Source organism: Triticum urartu, chromosome 2 (assembly GCF_003073215.2).
Source record: "Triticum urartu cultivar G1812 chromosome 2, Tu2.1, whole genome shotgun sequence".
Lineage (NCBI taxonomy): Eukaryota > Viridiplantae > Streptophyta > Magnoliopsida > Poales > Poaceae > Triticum > Triticum urartu.
Window position 1 is genome coordinate 632078815 of NC_053023.1, and position 6214 is coordinate 632085028.

The window sequence follows — 6214 nt, forward strand, 5'->3', positions numbered from 1 at the left end:
GTACCTGTGGGTTGCTAGTAGTGTTAATTACTCCTTGTAGTTGATGCTAGTTGGTTTATTTGGTGGAAGATCATATGTTCAGATCCTATATGCATATTAATACCCCTCTGATTATGAACATGAATATGCTTTGTGAGTAGTTACGTTTGTTCCTGAGGACATGGGAGAAGTCTTGCTATTTGTAGACATGTGAATTTGGTATCTGTTCGATATTTTGATGAGATGTATGTTGTCTCTCCTCTAGTGGTGTTATGTGAACGTCGACTACATGACACTTCACCATTATTTAGGCCTAGAGGAAGGCATTGGGAAGTAATAAGTAGATGATGGGTTGCTAGAGTGACAGAAGCTTAAACCCTAGTTTATGTGTTGCTTCGTAAGGGGATGATTTGGATCCATATGTTTCATGCCATGGTTAGGTTTACCTTAATACTTTTTTTGTAGTTGCGGATGCTTGCAATAGAGGTTAATCATAAGTGGGATGCTTGTCCAAGTAAGGGCAGCACCCAAGCACCGGTCCACCCACATACCAAATTATCAAAGTACCGAACGTGAATCATATGAACGTGATGAAACCTAGCTTGACGATATTCCCATGTGTCCTCGGGAGCGCTTTACATCATATAAGAGTTTGTCCAGGCTTGTCCCTTGCTACAAAAAGGATTGGGCCACCTTTCTGCACTTTATTTACTTTTGTTACTTGTTGCTCGTTACAAATTATCCTATCACAAAAACTATCTGTCACCTATTATTTCAGTGCTTTGAGAGAATACCTTGCTAAAAACCTCTTATCATTTCCTTCTACTCCTCGTTGGGTTCGACACTCTTACTTATCGAAAGGACTATGATAGATCCCCTATATTTGTGGGTCATCACGCCCCCCCCCCCAAGCCAATCTGAATTGGGACGGGGGTCGCCCCCCCTTTCCTTCCTTCTTCATCCTCCTTCCTTCTCTCCTAGAACCATCAAAGGGACGTGGGAATCCTACTCCCGGTGGGAGTAGGACTCCCTTGGGGCGCGCCTAGAGAGGCCATCCCCCTCCCCCTCCTCCACTCCTTTATATACGGGGGAGGGGGGCACCCCATGAACACACAAGTTGATCATTGATCCATTAGCCATGTGCGGTGCCCCCCTCCACCATAATCCACCTCGGTCATATCGTAGCAGTGCTTAGGCGAAGCCCTATTCCGGTAGCATCATCATCACCGTCATCATGCCGTCGTGTTGACGAAGCTCTCCCTCGACACTCTGCTGGATCGTGAGTTCGTGGGACATCACCGAGCCGAACGTGTGCAGATCGCGGAGGTGTCATAATTTCGGTACTAGGATCGGTCGATCGTGAAGACGTACGACTACATCAACCACGTTGTCATAACGCTTCCGCTTGCGGTCTACGAGGGTACGTGGACATCACTCTTCCCCTCTCGTTGCTATGCATCACCATGATCTTGCGTGTGCATAGGATTTTTTTTTTGAAATTACTGCGTTCTCCAACAGATCCATCTATGGACTGGTGCAAACATCTCGGAGTTGGAATATACGCTTTGATAAAGTGATCAAAGCATATGGTTTTATACAGACTTGTAGTAAAGCCTGTATTTACAAGAAAGTGAGTGGAGCACTACAATATTTCTGATAAGTATATGTGAATGACATATTGTTGTTCCGAAATAATGTAGAATTTTTTGGAAAGCATAAACGAGTGTTTGAAAGAAGTTTTTCAAAGAAAGACCTCGGTGAAGCTGCTTACATACTGGGCATCAAGATCTCTATAGATAAGACGCTTGATAAAGATTTTTCAATGAGTACATACCTTGACAAGATTTTGAAGTAGTTCAAAATGGAACAGTCAAAGAAGGAGTTCTTACCTGTATTGCAAGGTGTGAAGTTGAGTAAAGACTCAAAACCCAACCATGGCAGAAAAAAGTAAGAGAATGAAAAGTCATTCCCTATGCCTCAGTCATAGGTTCTATAAAGTATGCTATGCTGTGTACCAGACCTATTGTGTACCTCACCATGAGTTTGGCCAGAGGGTACAATAGTGATCTAGGAGTAGATCACTGGACAACGGTCAAAATTATCCTTAGAGGACTAAGGAGATGTTTCTCGGTTATGGAGGTGATAAAAGAATTTGTCGTGAAGAGTTACGTTGATGCAAGTTTTTTTCACCAATCTAGATGACTCTAAGTCTCGATCTAGATACATATTAAAAGTGGGAGCAATTAGCTAAGAGTAGCTCTGTGCAGAGTATTGTAGACATAGAAATTTGCAAAATACATACGGATCTGAATGTTGCAGACCCATAGACTAAACTTCTCTCACAAGCAAAACATGATCACTCTTTGGGTATTAATCACATAGCGATGTGAACTAGATTATTGACTCTAGTAAACCCTTTTGAGTATTAGTCACATGAAGATGAGAACTAATCAGATAAAGATGTGAACTATTGGTGTGAAATCACATGACGATGTGAACTAGATTATTGACTCTAGTGCAAGTGGGATACTGAAGGAAATATCCCCTAAAGGCAATAATAAAGTTCTTATTTATATTTCCTTATATCATGATAAATTTTATTATTCATGCTAGAATTGTATTAACCGGAAACTTAGTACATGTGTGAATACATAGACAAACAGAGTGTCACTAGTATGCCTCTACTTGACTAGCTCGTTAATCAAAGATGGTTAAGTTTCCTAGCCATGGACAAGATTTGTCATTTGATGAACGGGATCACATCATTAGAGAATGATGTGATTGACTTGACCCATCCGTTAGCTTAGCACGATGATCGTTTAGTTTGTTGCTATTGCTTTCTTCATAACTTATACATGTTCATATGACTATGAGATTATGCAACTCCCGGATACCGGAGGAACACTTAGTGTGCTATCAAATGTCACAACGTAACTGGGTGACTATAAAGATGCTCTACAGGTGTCTCCGATGGTGTTTGTTGAGTTGGCATAGATCGAGATTAGGATTTGTCACTCCGATTGTTGGAGAGGTATCTCTGGGCCCTCTCGGTAATGCACATCAGTATAAGCCTTGCAAGCAGTGTGACTAATGAGTTAGTTGCGGGATGTAGCATTATGGAATGAGTAAAGAGACTTGCCGGTAACGAGATTGAACTAGGTATTGAGATACCGACGATCGAATCTCGGGTAAGTAACATACCGATGACAAAGGGAACAACGTATGTTGTTATGCGGTTTGACTGATAAAGATCTTCGTAGAATATGTAGGAGCCAATATGAGCATCCAGGTTCCGCTATTGGTTATTGACCGGAGATGAGTCTCGGTCATGTCTACATAGTTCTCGAACCCGTAAGGTCCGCACACTTAACGTTTGATGACGATCGGTATTATGAGTTTATGTGTTTTGATGTACCGAAGGTTGTTCCGAGTCCCGGATGATATCACAGACATGACGAGGTGTCTCGAAATGGTTGAGACATAAAGATTGATATATTGGAAGGTTATATTCGGACACCGGAAAGGTTCCGGGGGTCATCGGATAAATACCAGAGTACCGGGGAGTTACCGGAACCCCCGGGGAGTCAATGGGCCTTCATGGGCCTTAGTGGAAATAGAGGGCAGCAAGGGAGCTGTGGGGCACGTCCCCCTAGGCCCAAACCGAATTGGTTTAGGGCTTGGGGGTCGGCACCCTCTTTCCTTCTCCCCTCCTCCTCTTTCCTTCCCCTCCTAGTTGGACTAGGAAAGGGGGAACCTACTCCTAGTAGGAGTAGGATTCCCCCCTTGGGGCGCACCCTATGAGGCCGCCGGCCCCCTCCCCTTGCTCCTTTATATACGGGGCAGGGGCACCCTAGAACACACAAGTTGACATTGTTTAGCCGTGTGCGGTGCCCCCCTCCACCATAATCCAGCTCGGTCATATCGTTGCAGTGCTTAGGCGAAGCCCTGCACCGGTAGCTTCATCATCACCGTCATCACGCCGTCGTGCTGACGAAACTCTCCCTCGACACTCAGATGGATCTAGAGTTTGTGGGACGTCATCAAGCTGAACGTGTGCAGATCGCGAAGGTGCGGTACCTTCGGTGCTAGGATCGGTCGGATCGTGAAGATGTACGACTACATCAACCGCGTTGTCATAACGCTTCCGCTTACGATCTACGAGGGTACATGGACAACACTCTTCCCCTCTCGTGTGCGTAGGAATTTTTTTGAAATTACTGCGTTCCCCAACAGTTCAGGGTCTGAAGCACTTGTTCGTGAAACACCTTGAATATTGCTGGAGTATATGTAGTTGCAGCTTGCCTTAACACATAGCCAACTTCTTCCTTGAGCTTGGGAGTAGTTTATGACACCTTGAAGTCATACTTGACCTCTACAAATCTTTTATCCGCTACTAGACGCTCAAAATGCTCGAAAAAAAAGCATATCTAATATTAATGTACCGCTTTAGTTCATTATTCATGCTTTCACTTCTCTAGGCAGTGCTCATGTGGGATAATGTATTTCTGCCATTCACTATATTGCCCATTACTCCCTTTTCTCAGACAGTATTTGCAACCACGTATTGTCACGTAGTCCATATATGTCTATCGTTTTATTCCATTCATTTATAAAATCGTCTTCTTCCTCAATTTCATAGATACAATGCTGAAAATCAGCATTGAACTTCTTATATTCTTCAACAACCCCAGCAAGGTGCTAGCAAGCATTTTGATTCATATGCCACACACAAAGTTTATGGTGAGACTGAGGAAGGACTTTACTGATTGCGTTGGCCATCACTGCATCTTCATCGATCAGAATACTCCTTGGATATTTCCCATACATGGTTGTTAGAAATGTTCTAAAAAGCCAACCAAAACTTTCAGTTGTTTCATCATAGATAAGCATAGCACCAAAGGTGCGGTGAGCTTAGTGCTCTTGGTGTTGTTCTGGTTCATCTTTGCTCTGCGATGACGCAAGATGCCTTCCCAACTTGCTAATCGTTCCGGATTCTTGTGGCGGAGCTCCCAGTCAAGGTTCATGGTGTCACTCGTTGGTTGTGGTTGCTCCTGAGTTGTGTCGTGAGGTTCGGTTTACACGCCGGTGTGGCGCGTTAGGTTGCTTGCTTAGTCTTGGTGTTGTGATCCCTCCACAACACCTCACATCTACTTGTGCCTCCTTTATTGTTGGTCCTTCGGTCTGCTAGCTAGGTCGGGCCTTGTCCTGGTCATCCTTTTTTCCTCACCTCTGTAACTTTGTTACTTGTATGGTTTTCGGCCTAATTTTCCTCATAAACAGGGTCAATTTGTTTAGGTTTTCGATCCGGTTTCCCTCATAAACTGGATCAACCAAAGCTTAAGAGGCAACTCTTGGCTTCGGCAGCTTTTTGAGCAATATATTCAGGCGGGGAGGATTCCCCCCCCCCCAAGTGACCGTTCAAAAAAAATGCCTACAGATTTGCGACTTTAGCGTTTGCTATTTATCCTTCTGTGACTTCCCTTTGGGATCTTAAGTATAGGGCCATGTCTCCGGTAGCAAGAGGATGGTTATGTGCTACCTCAAATCCATACACATAATATAACCGTTTTTGAGACTTATCTTCATATGGGCTTGACAACCATATCATGTTTCGGGCCTAGTGTAACTGAAAGAATCCTCTCTGCTATCTTCAACACGTAAGCCTGTCAATTAAAGTAATTATCTTAGTGAATCAAAAAATCAATAGTATAACCAAAACAAAATAAATACAAGCAACCCATACCTTAACGGGAGCATGTAAATGTATGTTGTTGTATTACAATACTATTCTTCACTTTATGGTGACTCCCTCTTCGGAAGCTAAAACCAGTAGCTTTTGCATATTTGTTATAAAAGGAGTAGGCCTCCTCTTCAGATAAAAATGTCAATCTTTGGTAACTTGTTGTCACTACAATTTGCTGCAACATTTTCTTGCAAATAATGTATGAATTAGTATTCAATTTTGTTAATGCACATTTTTCACATATGTTGTATTGTGCTTACCATGCGTTATTTTATTGGATTTATGAAACAAGGATTAAAAAAAGACTACCCATGTCATAACAATACTGTCAAACAATGTAGACTAATATTCATGGGCCGCTGTTTTATTAGAATATGCTGAGTGGGGTATTAACTGAGTATTAAGCATCTATTCTGACATGCGCAATTTTGTCATGTACGAGGCATAAAGCTAGTATAGTTGTAGCCTATCCATAAGCTCCATCATCCTATA